Source organism: Crinia signifera, chromosome 8 (genome assembly GCF_055691185.1).
Source record: "Crinia signifera chromosome 8, ASM5569118v1, whole genome shotgun sequence".
Taxonomy (NCBI): Eukaryota; Metazoa; Chordata; class Amphibia; order Anura; family Myobatrachidae; genus Crinia; species Crinia signifera.
Window position 1 is genome coordinate 69,320,952 of NC_139224.1, and position 17,187 is coordinate 69,338,138.

At 44.8% G+C, this 17,187-nt stretch overlaps 1 protein-coding gene across 2 annotated transcripts in view; it reads right to left on the reverse strand.

Annotated features, from left to right (window-relative positions):
* MRTFA (myocardin related transcription factor A) overlaps window positions 1-7,880 on the reverse strand; it is a 157,622-nt gene extending 149,742 nt beyond the window's left edge. The window contains exon 1 of one of the 2 annotated variants that reach the window (XM_083156644.1): window positions 7,512-7,880. The gene's annotated coding sequence lies outside the window, so the exon portion shown is untranslated. The remainder of the gene's footprint in view (window positions 1-7,511) is intronic. The other variant, XM_083156645.1, reaches the window with a different exon arrangement.
* Between the last annotated feature and the right edge of the window lie 9,307 nt (window positions 7,881-17,187).

The window sequence follows — 17,187 nt, forward strand, 5'->3', positions numbered from 1 at the left end:
GCATAAGAAAGCTGACACCGCAATCAACTTATATATTTACAGTTTCTTATATAGCGCAGCAGATACCGTTGCGCTTTACAATAGTAGACAGTGATAAAACAAACTGGGTAACAACAGACATTGGAGTTGGGAGGGCCCTGCTGCAAGCTTACACTCTATAGGGATATAGGAGGGAAACACAAGGACAGGCACCAGTAATAGAATAGCAGTCCCACCAAGTTACAAGTCCAGAAGGGAAGCTATATAATGCATAAGTGCCTCAGAGGGTTATGCATGTAGAACTTAAATATGATAAGCTTGCCTGAAGAGGTGTGTTTTCAGGGAACGCTTGAAAGTTTGGAGGCTAGTGGAGAGTCTTATTGTGCGTGGAAGGGCATTCCATAGGATGGGAGCAGCCCGGTGAAAGTCCTGTAATAGTGAATGGGAGCTAGTGATCCGTTCAGAAGAGCGACGCAAATCTTGTGCAGAGGGTCAAGATGGGAGATATTTTGTGATAAGTAGAGACATATATGCTGGTGCAGTATGGTTAATAGCTTTATATGCGAGTGAAGTGTTTTATATTGAATACGGTAAAACACAGGTAACCAATGGAGGGACTGGCAGAGCGGATCAGCAGACGATGAGCGTCTTGCAAGGAAGATCAGCCTAGCAGCACATATATGCACAGGGGCGATAGTATCCAGTGTTTTGCAGATGTCACAAAGCTGAGCAGGCCTATTTTTTTCTGCCATGATCTCATTTGAAAGGAACTCTGATTTTTTGCGGGTGATTGTTGATTGGTATTTTCCAATTTGTTTGGTTAGATTTAATTTATCCTCTGCCAGGTTGGTCTTCCTCCATCGTCTTTCAAGTATACAACCTCTTTTCTTGAGATCACGAATACTGTTGTCAAACTGTGGTTTGCAGGGTCGTATATTTATTTATTTACAGTTTCTTATATAGCGCAGCAGATTCTGTTGCGCTTTACAATAGTAGACAGTGATAAAACAAACTGGGTAACAGACAGACTTGGAGGTAGGAGGGCCCTGCTGCAAGCTTACAATCTATAGGGATATAGGAGGGAAACACAAGGACAGGCAACAGTAATAGCATAGCAGTCCCACCAAGTTACAGGTCCAGAAGGGAAGCTATATAATGCATAAGTGCCTCAGAGGGTTATGCATGTAGAACTTAAATATGATAAGCTTGCCTGAAGAGGTGTGTTTTCAGGGAAAGCTTGAAAGTTTGGAGGCTAGTGGAGAGTCTTATTGTGCGTGGAAGGGCATTCCATAGGATGGGAGCAGCCCGGTGAAAGTCCTGTAATAGTGAATGGGAGCTAGTGATCCGTTCAGAAGAGCGACGCAAATCTTGTGCAGAGGGTCAAGATGGGAGATATTTTGTGATAAGTAGAGAGATATATGCTGGTGCAGTATGATTAATAGTTTTATATGCGAGTAGAAGTGTTTTATATTGAATACGGTAAAACACAGGTAACCAATGGAGGGACTGGCAGAGCGGATCAGCAGACGATGAGCGTCTTGCAAGGAAGATCAGCCTCGCAGCAGCATTTAAAATGGATTGTAGTGGTGAGAGTCTGTTCTTGGGAAGACCAGTTAGGAGACTGTTGCAATAATAAATGCGGGATATAATGAGTGCATGGATAAGAGATTTAGTAGTGTCTTGCGTGAGATACGGTCTTATTTTGGATATGTTTTTTAGATGCATGTAACATGATTTGGAGGCAGATTGAATGTGGGGAAGAAAGGACAAGTCAGAGTCGAGGATGACATCCAAGCAACGAGCTTGTGGGGTAGGGGTAGATTGTGGAGTTGTTAACAGTGATGGAGATATCGGGATGGTAACTGTTCTTAGTTGGTGGGAATATAAGTAATTCTGTTTTGGAAATATTGAGTTTGAGTTGGCGAGAAGCCATCCAAAATGAGATGGCAGAGAGACATTCAGAGACTCGGCCCAAAACCACTGGTGACAACTCTGGGGTTGATAGATAGATTTGAGTATCATCTGCATCCTATAGATTGTAAGCTTGCGAGCAGGGCCCTTCTACATTTTGACTGTCTGTAAATACCCTGTTTTGTTGTATCACTGTCTGCTATTGTAAAGCGCAACGGAATATGCTGCGCTATATAAGAAACTGTTAATAAATAAATAAATAAATATATATAAGTGATACTGAAATCCAAAAGAGCTGATTAGTTTGCCAAGTGAGGAGGTATAGATTGAGAAAAGCAGAGGACCTAAGACTGCGCCTTGCAGAACTCTGACTGACAGAGGTAGTGAAGAGGAAGTAGAGTCAGAGAAGTGAACAGTGAAAGAGCGATCAGATAGGTAAGATGTGAACCAGGAAATGGCTGTATCATTAAGACCTAGGGAGTGTAGTGTTTGTAAAAGGAGAGTGTGATCCACAGTGTCAAACGCAGCAGAAAGATCTAGAAGAATAAGCAGTGAGTAATGGCCTTTAGACTTAGCAGTTACCAGATCATTCACCACTTTAGTCAGTGCGGTCTCAGTGGAGTGTTGAGAGCGAAAGCCTGACTGAAGCGGGTCTAATAGGGTGTTAGAGCTAAGAAAGTTTGTGAGGCGAGAGTAGACAAGCCTCTCGAGTAGCTTGGAGAGGCATGGGAGCTGAGAGATAGGACGATAGTTAGATAGTACAGCTCAAAAAGACACTGTCTTACGGACCCGTGATGGTCTCTTGACATAGATCTGTAAGATCCTAACCACATCAAGTGACTCAGGGATATCTTGATGTCCTGAACGAGAAGGCACCACAATCGGCTGGTTCGTATGGAACGCCGAGACCACTTTTGGCAGGAACTGCTGTCTTGTCCGAAGTTCCGCCCTGATGGAAAATCAGGTATGGACTCTTACAAGAAAAAGCACGAAGCTCAGAATCTCTTCTGGCCGAAGCCAGAGCCAGTAGCGTCACTGTTTCCAGGTGAGGTATTTCAGGTCAATGGTGTCCACTGGTTCAAACCAGGATGACTGAAGGTACATCAGGACTATATCTAGGTCCCAAGGCGCCGTCTGCGCTACAAATGGAGGCTGTATTCTCAAGACTCCTTGCAAGAAAGTCTGGACTTCTGGATAAACCACTAACTTTCTCTGGAAAAAGATAGAAAGGGCCGACACTTGAACTTTTAAAGACCCCAGCCGGAGTCCTTTATTAAGGCCCACCTGCAAGAAATGCAGAAAACGGTCCAATTTAAAGTCCGCTGGCGGAAAACTCACGTTGATCGTGGGGTGGCGTTAACAATTGTGGGGGCCATTTCAGACTTCAGGGGGACTATTTGGGCTCTATGGCCCATTTAACATTGTTTCCTATGGAAAAATCGCAGGCATTGAGGCATTGGACACTAAAATCGCGTCCATTGACACTTTTAACATTGTTCCCTATGGGAAATCGCGGGCATCGCGTCGCACCCGTTTTTTAGTGCATGCGATGGCCGCGATGCCAGCGATGGGCGCCGTGCTAGGTAAAGAGTACCAAAAAGTCGATATGACCCTGTCGACCTACTTGCTTCACTTGCCGGGTGGAGGTGCTAGTGGAAAAGGGTCCACAAGCCGGGTCGGAACCGGGTACAACCATGCTTGCAGACGTAATGAGGCGTTAAGAGATATATTTAAGAATAAAGTGTACAGCATTAAACCTATAAAAAGAGTGATGCAAGAAGTGGAATCATTACCTACAGAATCTCTGCTGAAAACCAAGCTTAAGAAATACTGTGTTGAGACAAAGTATGTGGATGCCTTTAATGCACACTGGAAATAAATTCGTAATATTCTTAAAAAGCGCTGGCCTGTACTATAGACTGATCAGAAACTTCATGAAATTCTACCATCAAAAAGTTCTTACAAACTGGGGAAGATCTGGTAACAAAGATCAATTAGTACAGTGGTTCCCAACCTCAGTCCTCAAGTACCCCCATCAGTTGACTTTTTTTTAGGTCACCCAGCATGTGAACTCACAGGTGGTGCTAATTATTTCACTTGTGATTCTGTGACATGGAAAACATGCACTGTTGGGGGTATGTGAGGACTGAGGTTGAGAAACACTGAATTATTACATAGTGAGAGAAAAAGGGTAGCAAAAAAGGTTTTTCACGTTGTGGACAGTGTTAAGTATGCAGTTATAGGATTCCTAATAACTTGTTCTATGACAAAGTTGCCAAGAAATGGACAATTTCCAGTTCCGTTTGACAGTAGGAACAATTTACCATACAGAGTGGCCATGTAATAAAAGTATATAGGCAAAATATTAAGACCTCTAAAAGTTTGCATTCTAGAACCAGTGATCGCAAATACTCGCTATAGCGCATATTTACCGTTAACTGTGGACCCGGGACTCTGTTTTCCAAAATGAGCAGGTCCCAAGGTACGCACTCTGCTGTGGAGCTAGTGGGCAGTATTCAATGAAAAAAATTCGCCGTGCATGGCGAGAGATTTTTTCTCTCACCATGCGCTCGTCCTGTTCCGGAGGGCCCGCTGCCTCTCCTGCTCCCTCTATTCAATGTGGTTAAGACTCGCCGCCACTCGCATATGTAATGATCAGATGCAGTGAATATATGAATATCTAATGAGCGGCTCGAGAGCTCCGGCTCCCTGCTGGCTGCTCTGTGTAAAAAAAAAAATTTTTTTATTAAATATATATTCATGTGCTATAAGCACATGAATAGAAATAACATGCCCCTTCACAGAAAAAAAATCCTGATTTTTTTTGACACCAAAATAAAAAAAAAAAAAACCTTTTAGTTTAAAAGTTCACATTCCAGCTCTCCATGAAAAGATGGAGAATTGCTACACGGAGAGAGACGGCGAAAATCACTTAGAAAGACGGCGAATATTTCACATTGAATAGGGTTGCTCGCTTTTGGAGAGCAAAATGCTCCATCCAAGGCGAAAAAAGCACAAATTCGCCATAAAACAGGGCGAATTTTTCTTATTGAATACTGCCCAATGAGCTGTCGGGAGCAGAGAAACAGGACAGCAGCAGCAGCCGAGGTACCTGGAAAGCTGCAGTGGCTGGGGTACCAGTAGAGACGGGAAACGGTCATCTGTCAGACCACACTTAGGTTGACAGTCATTAGGTCGACCCCGGAAGGTCGACTGGCCCCAAGGTCGACAGGGTTAAAGGTCGACTGGCCCCAAGGTCGACTGGCCCCAAGGTCGACAGGGTTAAAGGTCGACATGACTTAAGGTCGACATGGGCCAAGGTCGAAATGGGTTTAGGTCGACAGTCATTAGGTCGGCTGTTTTTTTGAGCCGATATGTGCCGACAGGCTGTAGTTCATGCCCTACCATCCACTAGGGCGTGGTGGGAGAATAAAATAGTGTGCCGAGCGTAGTGAGGCACCATGCCCGAAGCATAGCGAGCGATGCGAGGGGCTGCGGTTCAACTCCAACTGTGTCCATGTCGACTGTGTCGACATTCAGGTAAAAAAACAGTGGAAAACTCATGTCGACCTAATCCCATGTCGACCTTGGCCCATGTCGACCTTTAACCCTGTCGACCTAATGACTGTAGACCTAAGTCTGTTCTGACAGATGTACCGATTCCGTAGAGACACGCCGATGCTGATGAGAACAAGACCTGCCACCTTGTCCATGGGTCACATCATCCCACGTCACCATCCCTGTCAGCTGACCCATGGACCCCTCAAACCATCTCATCTCACCTAACCCCTTAGCTCGCGAATGGTCACCTCACCATTTATCGACTGACCCCTCACCCCCTTGTCTCACCTCTGTCCCTACACTCAGTCTTTCTTGTCCCCTTCTTTCTCCTGTCACCCTCTCTCTCTCCCCTACTCCCTCCATACCCTCTAACTCCCCCTCTATCTAATCTCTTTCTCTCTGCCCCTAATTTTTCTGCTCTATCTTCTCCCCATGCTTCCCCTCTTTGAAAGTCTCTCCATCGCCCTCCTTCCCTCGCTTAACATGGCACGGTTTCTCTCCCTGAAACCCTGATAACTCTCTCGTTATCTTTCCCTTACACCCCCTCTCCCCACATCTCTCCCTGACTTGCCCATTCTTGCTCTCGTTTCTCTTCGTTCTCTCTCTCCCTCTCTAACATTCTCTCTTACTACTGCTCACACCCCTTCATATTCCTCCCTGACCACCCCTTTCTCACTCTTTCCCCGACACCCTTTTTGTCTCACTCAGGGGCAGATTTATTAATTGGCGATCAGGGGAATCTGCGCTATCCCCATGCGCTAAAGCAGGGGATACCGCTTCCCCTGATCTAAGACACCCGCCGAGCGGGTGTCTATCGCGCGGCGGTGTGAGGCATAGCGCAGCTACGATATTTCGTAGTGCGCGCCTGCCTGATTTATGAGCGGTCATCATCGCTGACCGTTCCGCCACCTGCAGCTATCGACTTCGACAGCTGCAGGCGGCGATGCCCTATACCTACAGCAGGGACAGCGCTGTCCCTGCTGCTGGCGCTGAGCTGTGCTGGGATCTCACGTGAGTAGCGAGATCCCGCACATGCGCAGTCCAGCCAGCCGGGGGGAAGGAGACAGCGCGTCAATGTTAACTGACGCGCTGTCAGCCGGAGGGGACAGCACCGGAGGGGGGAGTTAGCACTCCCCCGCTTCGGCGGCAAGATCTTAGTAGATCTTGTCGGTGTCCCCTTCTGCTTCGCCTCACTAATGAGGTGAAGCAGGGAGTGCTCTTAGCGCCGCTATAATAAATCTACCCCTCAGAACCAATCTGTTTCAAACTTGCTGGATGGATATCGAGAGAGGGAGCTGTGTACACAGATTGGAGGTAGAAGCACATAGGGACTGGGGGTGGGGGTGGAGTTTGTGGGCTAAAAACGGTCACAACTCAAACAATAATGTACATTGGAGTAGGGATGGCCATCAATGCCACGGCCATCGATAGTGTTAAAATATGCAGTATTTTTAACTAATCGATGGTAATCCATTTTGTTTGACTGATTGGCTGTGGGCCAATCAAAACACAGGGCCGCGGCTTTGTGGGTGTCAGGGGCAGAGCTATTTTGTGTCCTGTCACTTTGAACTAAAAATAAAAAAAGCAAAACATCTGCTGTGATACCGATGGAGGGAAACCATCTGGTTCTCCCCATCGATGGCAAAAGTATTGGTGTATATATATATATATATATATATATATATATATATATATATATATATATATATATATAAAACCATAACTCAGACTTGTTTAAAATTTGTGCTGCAGGCAGGCACTATTGTCTTAGTCAATACTCAGAAAAGATCTGCCTGTTCCTCCCAATAGAGAAAGCTAACAACCAACTTAATGCAGAAGGCGTGTCATAAAAAAAGAATATGTACTATTAAGTTTGCTTATATGAATCATACATTAAGCAAGTGTCTGACAGAGCTGTACACTTCTTGCATACCCTCATTAATCATGATTGATCCGACAGGTGAAAGACAGCCAATCGCCCTTTCACCTGTACATTTTTTCTCCGGTCATTATCGGACTCTTAAAACAAAATATTCTCCAAATCATGTCTATTTATGTACCTTGTGTTGGGCCTGGGGCAGACGGGCGCGTACTGCAGAGTCCCATGTGTACGCCTAACACCGATTGTCAGTCACCCTACGCCGGCTCATAGTGACGTCACCTTACTGGCGGCGGCTGTGGGCTATGACTGTTGCTCTGCCCCACAGCGCATTGCGCACAGGCAGAGCGCTTTGATCACTCTTCTATGTGTACAGCAGCTAAAGAGGCATCCGGTGCTCCCCGTGACTCACACACAGCGAGTCATCACTTCCGGGTTCCCTCCGTTATCAATGTTTCAACTCGGAAGTGTTTGTTACGTCCCAGGACCCAGCCTCCAGCGCGTGTTTTGTTTTTATGGGCACATTGGGTAGGATAGCTGTTTTAGTGTCTGCTGCCATAGGGATGGCCAGCGATGCAGTTGCCATCGATGGCGAATGATGCTGCAGCCAACCATCGATAGTTATAAATTATGTGATGGATAATCATCAATCGTTTTTGCTATCGATGGTAATCGAATATCTTTGACTGAATAGCCTGAATGTGGGGGCGGGGCTTTAGGGTTTTCAGACGGCGGAGCTGTGACCCAGCACCGTGGGGGGGAGAAGAACATCAGTTCAACTGTGCCATCGATGTAGAGAAACCATCTGGTTGGCAAAAGTATTCAACATTGGCCATAAATCATCAGTGTTTGGTCTACGACAACAAGATACAGACTGCAAATGAGAGATTATTTATTATTATTTCTTTATTTTATATAGCACACACATATTCCGCAGTGCTTTACAGAGAATATTCACATTCCCATCAGTTCCTGCCCCAGTGAAGCTTACAATCTATATTCCCTACCACATGTACACACACAACACAGACATTCTAGGGTTAATTTGTTGAAAGCCAATTAGCCTACCAGTATATATTTTTGGGTACTTGTGTAATATCCGGGCACCCGTTTTTCTCTTTGGGTCGATCGCATTGCATGCGACCAAATCGCATGCGATGCGATGGACCCAGTTTTTACATTGGATCCAATGTTAAATGGTCCCTGAGACCAAATTTTACATTGGGTCCAATGTTAAATGCCCCCCAGACCCCATTTTTCCGACCCGATGAAAAAATTGGGTCCATCGCATCTGATTGCATGCCTTAAGTTAAGACATGCAATCAAAAAATCGGGCTCCCAGATATTACACAAGTACCTATTTTTGGATTGTGGGAGGAAACCAGAGTACCCGGAGGAAACCCACGCAAGCACAGAAGAATTTATGGTACTTGTGTATTATATCGGCGCCCCGATGTACATCGTGCAATGTTTTTATCGCATGCCATGCACCCGATGGCATGCGACGCGATTTCGGCCCCCTATGCGATGAAACATTGTATAAGCACCCTAAAGGGTGCTTTTAAGCACCCAAATGGGTGCTTACAATGTTAAATGCACCCCCACACCACCCCCCCCCCCCACTATAAACGTGAACCCGAAGCGTGGCGAGGGGCGGCGGTACGCGTCCTCCGACCTTTTCATACCCCCACTATCCACGTCGGCGTGGAGTTGAGAATAGAAAGTGTGGCGGACGAGGGGACGCGGATACCTGTGAAGCCCGCGAGGGGACGCCGATACCTGTGAAGGTATCCGCGTCCGCTCGCTACACTTCGGGCTCCGTGGCTCGCTGCGCTCGCCACACTTTCTATTCTCAACTCCACACCGACGTGGATAGTGGGGGTATGAAAAGGTCGGAGGACGCGTACCACCGCCCCTCGCGGACTCGCTGCGCTCGCCACACTTCGGGTTCAGGTTTATAGTGGGGGGGGGGGGTGGCGTGGGGGTGCATTTAACATTGTAAGCACCCATTAGGGTGCTTATACAATTTTGAATCGCATCGCATTGTATGGCATTGTATGCCATACACAATGTCATACAATTTTGAAATTGTATGACATTGTACAATATCGCGCGATATCACATCACATCGCATACCATCGCATGCCTTATGGTATGCGATGCGATGGGCGCCGCTATAATACACAAGTACCAAATTTATAAACTCTGCACAGTTCGAGCCATGGTGTGAATCGAATCTCAGTGCTGTGAGGCAGTAATGCTAACCATTACACCATCTTTACTGCCTCAAGAGATTGTTGCAAACGTGATATGAAATGTAATGTTTTGGACCAATTCACAATTGAAATAAAAATACAGACATACACACCATGGACAAAGTGGGGATTCTGGACACACCTACACAAAGACACTGAAACACAATAAGACATTAAAGCGGACCCTTAGACACTGACACACACAGACAGATGCTGACACAGAAGCTGATGCACACATGGACAGACACACAATTTTAAAGTGGGGGGTATGGAAATATGAAAGGGCTTTAGTTTCCAATTTAGGACATAAGATACAGGAAAGGGGCGTGGTCATTTAGAAGGGAGTGTGTTCTTAAGATGACAGGGGTGGTGAGGCAGACTGGGGTGGAGATGCTGACACTTACAGAACATGGGTGCTGACAGCAAGTGAGCCCCTCAACAGCTTGCAATTTTATCTTCAGTGAGTACCAGAATATGTGTGACTGCCAACGGAGAATCTCTTATATATTTGACTGTCTACCCACCAAGACAGATACTCTTTTGCAGGCACCGATATTCTTATCCAATGATCCAGAGGAGCTGGGAACTTGGGAATACTTTAGTAAGTCTGACTGGAGTGGTCAGATCCTCCATCTTGCCCAAGGGATGATACTGATAACTGATGACATCATGCCCAGCAACCTTAAGGCCATGCATAATTGGATCATCTCATTGCCTTAAGCGATAGGGGATTTCTCTGACTTTTCATCCAATTCACTAACCATCCATGTTGCCTTTGATACCGACTCTTCTGATTGACCTACAATGAGAAGGTTGTCTAAGTAGGCCCATTATGCAATGCCCTGTTTTCTTAGGCGGGCTATTAAGGTCACTAGATTTTTTGTAAAAACTCTTGGAGAGGACATGAGGCCGAAGGGGAGACAAGTAAATTGGTAATGTATTTCTGTCAAGCAGAACCTTAAACACTTTCTGTTGATTTCTCTGATTGGAACATGAAAATATACGTCTTTCAGATTTTTGACCCATGAGGATAGGATAGACTTTGCTATTTCCATGTAAAACTTTCTTTTGTTTAGACCCCAAAGACCCATGTTTGGATCATTAGGTCTACAACACAATGGTCGACAAGCATTGGGTCGACATGGGTCTAGGTTAACATGGGTCTAGGTCGAAAGGTCATTAGGTTGACACAAGCATTAGGTCGACATGGGCAAGGTCGACAGTCAAAAGGTTGATATGGGGTTTTTCACAAATTCACAAATGAGGTGATAATACACAAATCAACTATATCAAAGGAAATTTCAAAAAAATCAATATGTGAAGGATGAAAATGTGAAGTGAAAGACATAGAACATTATAGCACTTCTGGGGTCATGTGATTAGTCCCAATACCGTGATCCTATTACATGAACAAATAATTATTATTTTCGGTACTTAATATCTGGGCTCCCGTTTTTCTTATGACACCGCGTACCCTCGCGGGGCACGCTGCGCTCGCCACGCTTCAGGCACGGTGGCTCGCTGCGCTCGCCACACTATATAAAATCAACTCCATGCGTAATTGGATAGTAGGGGTATGAAAAAATGGGGTGCATTTAACATGGGAGCCCAGATAATACATAAGTACCTTATTTTCTAACTGGTATTATATGTTCATTACTAATAATAACATTTTGATTTTTATTCCTCCTGTGCATACCTACCACATGCATTATTTACATAAGTTTTTACTATGTTTTGTATTATTTATTCAATGTGAATCAATAATTGGGTTCCCACACCTGTAATTACTGAAACAATCAATCCATGGTATATATAGAAGAACCCTGGATAGACCAAATATTCCAGCTCCTGGTGAAGACATGTGATCATGTTGAAATGCGTTGAGCACTTTTCCTGACACAAAAATCAAGTTTCCAACAGAACCCATTCTCCATCAATTTATTAATCGATTTTAATATTTTTAATATTGTCATTTCTTGTTATGAAAATTCTCATCAATGATGTTAATATACCGGTATTTGTATAATTAATAAATATTTAACTTTTAATAGTGGTAGTGTGTATCTTACATTTTAGTGTTACCTGCTTGTGAAATCCTGCTGGTTCTGCTCTGTCTCATGCCGCTGTCCAGCTCTGTGTTAGTTTGAACACTGCAGGCCCATTGCAGCAGCTGGGTGAGTCCATACACAGTCTGCTTGATTAGGTAACCTGTGAAGCTCTAGCTCAGAGCTGACAGCTAAGCTCATTAGCTCCTTATAAAAGGAACTTCCTGGCAGGTATTCCGTGTGAGAGTATAGGTTCACTAACCTGCTCCAGCATTCCCAGTGCTTTGTTTGACAACTGTGGTTTCCAGTGCATGATTGAGGCTATTCTCCTGACCATTCTCCTGCTTAATCCTTGTGTACCATACCCAGTGACTACCAGCTGCTGACTTGTGTACTAAATCCGTGACATCCTGTGTATGACCTTGGCTTATTCTGTGACCATTCTCCGGCCTACTCCCTGTGTACTGCCTCCTGTGACTAAGTGTACCTGATTTTGGACTTCTGCCTAATCCTTCGATACCTGCTTTGCCTGCTTGTTCTGACCTGGCTATGAAGACCATGATTAATCCTGTCTCTGCTCCACCTGTCTACCAAGGTTTACCAGTCCTAAATGGAGAACCTGATCAGGGGACCGCGACCGGCATGTCTGGTGCAGCAAAGTCCATATCCCGCTTGAAGGGGTCACTGACGAAAACCATCAGCACAGTAAAATTCTGCATCCCTGCATCAGGTCCAGTCAATCCCCAGCCTGGTATTCACCACTCCGAGACCGTGACACTTATATTATAATATTAAGTTCTTTGCTAAGGTCCTGGATATTACTCATATTATCCGCCCGGATCAGATGGGATTCATGCCCAATAAATCCACTTCTGTTAATCTTAGGTGCCTGTTTACGCATCTGCAGCTTCCCTGAGATGACGAAACTACCATGGTTTGTTGGTTTTTTTTTTTTTACTTTGTTTATTGGGTTTTTAATAGTTTCACAAAAGAAATTTATGCAATACAACCACATGCCATAATTGAAGTGTGTAAAACAATAGGGTTCTCTGTAGCCTGATCGGTGAGACTCTGATACATAATATTTCAGCAAAGTAGAACTAGAGGGTGGATATTGTATGAACATAGACACGTTTAGATCATTAACCCCTTCCCGACATATGACGTAAATGTACGTCATATGCCGGTTGTGGGGGAATCAAGCCAGCTCACGGAGTGAGCTGGCTTGAAAGAGAGCAGGTAATGGCTGTATATTACAGCCAGGTACCTGCTCTCACGGCCACGAGCAGCGAGTTCGCCGATCGTGGCCGTTTAACCCTTTAAGCACCGCGGGCAAAGCGCCCGCAGTGCTTAAATAGCTGATCGGAGGGGGGGCGCCCCCCTCCGGCGCCGATCGGGGCCCCCTGCGGCGAGATCGGAGGGTGCCGATCGGTTGCCATGGTAGCCAGGGGTCTAATGTAGACCCCTGTGCTGGCCATGTCAGCATTCCTATTACATCCTGCCTGAGGCAGGATGTAATAGGAAGTGCTGAAAATCACTATGTTCAGCCATAGAGCTCTATGGCTGAACCTAGTACAGGCGATCGCGCCCCCTAGTGGTCAAGTACACTAGGGGGCCTTGTAGTAAAAAAAAAAAAAAAATATTAAAAGTTCAAATCACCCCCCTTTCCCCATTTCACAAATAAAAAAAATAAAAAATAAAAAAATAAACATATTTGGTATCGCCGCGTTCCTAAAAGTCCGATCTATTAAAATATAACATTAGTTATCCCGCACGGTTAAAGGCGTAAACGGAAAATAATTCCCAACGCCAAAACTACGTTTTTTGGTCGCATCACCTACCCAAAAAAAGTAACTAAAAGAGATCAGAAAGTCGCACATATCCCATAATGGTATTAATTAAAAAGTACACTTCAGCCCGCAAAAAATGAGCCCTCACCCAGGTCCGTTGGTGGAAAAATAAAAAAGTTATAAGCCGCAGAACATGGCGACGCGACGCAAATTAGAAAAACCGTAAAATTTTCTATTTTTTTTTTTAGTGGTAAAACGTAACGAAAACTATATAAGTTTGGTATCACCGGAATCGTAACGACCCATAGAATAAAGATAACCCATCATTTTAAACGAACTATGAACTCCAAAAAAAACGTAACCAGCGCAAAATTGTGGAATGGCGTTTTTTTTTTTTTTACCCCACATTGAATTATTTCCTGATTCCCCAGAATATTATACGGTATAGTAAATGGTACCATTAAAAAGTACAACTTGTCCCGCAAAAAAAAAGCCCTCATGTGTCTATATAGCCGGAAAATTAAAAAAGTTACGCTTATTTGAACGCGAGGAGAAAAAAAAAAAAAAGTTAACAAAAAAGGCCCCGTCGGGAAGGGGTTAAGCCAAAAGACATATCAGTCCATGTTTCGGTGTGCAGTCCATATAGTTCCAGAAAAAGCACCATTACAAATACTCCAAAAAAGTCATAGACGTGATTATGACTTCTAGGATAAATGCAGGGAGATATAGCTTTCACCGTGGGGGTAAATCTGTGTAATATAAGTTATGACATCAACATGTATAAACATAATCTAAGCATGACATCATTGTATTTAGAACTATTACCTTATCTAAACAATAAAGTATAAAGACTGGAAAGTAAGAGATAGAGATAGTTTGAGGAAAGTAAGGGAGGAGGGGGGGGGGGTTAAACTGGGCTTGCGCATGGCAAATTTATACACCTCAGTATCAAAAGGTATACATTCAATCAAGTAAATAGAGTGGCGAAGAGGGTTTCTGTAAAGAACTTCTCACATAAGTGTCAATCTGAGGATCTGTCACAAATTTTTTTTATTTCATATGCTTTCCACCTTTTGGAGAAACTGGAAGTGTTCCCAGTAATAATAATGAATTTATCGAATTGCATCAGTTTGTTTACATCAGAAGCAGAATCCGCTTTATTGGCCAGGTATACTTGGGTATACTAGGAATTTGATTTGGATTGCTGTGCAACAGCCATTTAGGTAACAGTTAAAACAGTGACAGTACAGATATACATAACACATACAGTTATATGCTCGATGTGCCCTGGGGATTGTAGACGCAGGGAACATATATTCGCTGAGCTGCACAGCATCTAGGCATCAGTGATCAGCGATGCCACTGGTCATTGCAACAGCCAGGTAAGTAACATTGGGGCAGATGAATCATAGCAGCGCTTATCGCGCCGCTATGATACTTCCTGCTTCGCCTCAATAGCGAGGCGAAGCAGGAAGGGACATCGACAAGATGTATTAACATCTTGTCTGCCGAAGCGGGGGAGCGTTAACTCCCCCCTTCAGCGATGTCCCTTTCTGGAGATAGCGCATCAGTATTAACTGATGCGCTATCTCCTGTCCCCCGGCCGGCCGCACTGGGCATGCGTGGGATCTCGCTGTTCACGCGAGATCCCCAGCGCAGCCCAGACCTAACAGCAGGGACAGCGCTGTCCCTGCTGTTTAGATAGGGCTTCGCCAGCCTGATGCTGGCGAAGCCAAACCTGGCTTCATGCGGAACGGTCAGCGATGCTGACCGTTCATACATTCGGCCTGCTATCATTTTGATAGCAGCGCCGATATGGACAGGGGCGCATAGCGCCCCTGTCCATTACCGCATCCCGGCACGATCATACATGGGGGAGAAGCGGTATCAGTGCACATAACGTGCGCTGATACCCCTTCTCCCCCATAACGACGGATCATACATCTGCCCCATTATAACTAGAGACAGTACAGTTATCACACAGGGAACACCTACCCACCAAGCTGCACAGTGCCTAGGCAGCCAACAACGGCACCACTGGTAATTGCAAACAGCCAAGTAGGTAACAGTTAAGCAGGGACAGTACAGTTTTAGGTTGCTATACAGTGTGCGAGACAGGGGAGACACAAGGGTGCATATGGCTGAGTGGCACAGTTCCTAGGCAGCCAGTTGCGGCACCATCTTGATCATGCTGCTCAAAGGCAGCAGTAAAAATACGAATTTTATTTATATAGCACTTTTTTTTCGATAGCTGGCTTGTTGCTGGCAGGGTGTGCAACCAGTGATGGTACAACATACAGGCGCCAACAACGGCGCCACTGGTAATTGCAAACAGCCAAGTAGGTAACAGTTAAGCAGGGACAGTACAGTTTTAGGTTGCTATACAGTGTGCGAGACAGGGGAGACACAAGGGTGCATATGGCTGAGTGGCACAGTTCCTAGGCAGCCAGTTGCGGCACCATCTTGATCATGCTGCTCAAAGGCAGCAGTAAAAATACGAATTTTATTTATATAGCACTTTTTTTCGATAGCTGGCTTGTTGCTGGCAGGGTGTGCAACCAGTGATGGTACAACATACAGGCTTTGCATGCAGTGGGGGTGGAGGTACATGGTACAAATAATGGTAAAGAAACAGTTAACAAAAAAAGTTATACATAGCTTCCATCAGCTTAGGCTGGGAGAGATGGTAATTGGTGAAAAATGAAAATAAAATGATGCAATGTGCGGGTGTAAGTCCAAATACAGTCCAAACTCCAGTCAAACTCATGCTTCAGCTGACATGCTTGAGATGTAGGCTAAGATGGCAGGGAAGCCTTGAGCTGGTACAGGGGATGGGGCTGGCGTTTGAACAAATTGCTCAGCAAGCTAATTAATGGTGGGGGAAGATGCAGGCTCCCAGTAACAAAACAATTTACAATGCAGACTGTTCTTCAAATGAAAAGCATCAAATGTTCAAAATGGGATTCATGTACCTGTAAAATAGGAGATGAGATGGTTTTAAAACTTCTCTCCAGTCAAACTCATGCTTCAGCTGACATGCTTGAGATGTAGGCTAAGATGGCAGGCGCAAGCCTTGAGCAGGCTTCCAAATATTTCCAATTTTAAAGGAAAGTTTGGGTCAGCTGGTACAGGGGGTGGGGCTGGTGTTTGAACAAATTGCTCAGCAAGCTAATTCGTGGTAGGGGAAGATGCAGGCTCCCAGTAACAAAACAATTTACAATGCAGACTGTTCTTTAAATGAAAAGCATCAAATGTTCAAAATGGGATTCATGTACCTGTAAAATAGGAGATGAGATGGTTTTAAAACTTCTCTCCAGTCAAACTCATGCTTCAACTGACATGCTTGAGATGCAGGCTAAGATGGCAGGCAAGTCTTGAGCAGGTCCCCAAATATTTCCAATTTTAAAGGAAAGTTTTGTGTCAGCGGTAAAAGGGGGTGGGGCTGTTGTTTGAACAAATTGCTCAGCAAGCTAATTAGTGGTGGGGGAAGATGCAGGCTCCCAGTAACAAAACAATTTACAATGCAGACTGTTCTTTAAATGAAAAGCATCAAATGTTCAAAATGGGATTAATGTACCTGTAAAATAGGAGATGAGATTTGTTCCTCCGCCTGCCCCTTATTATCCGCTGGGACCCCCTATGCCACCTGCCACTGATCCCTCGTCATTGTCTGGGACTCTGTTGTCTGCCACCCCAGATGATGATCGGTATTATAATTATTAGTTTCCATTCGGCTGATTTTATTGTTAATTTATTATCTGGCA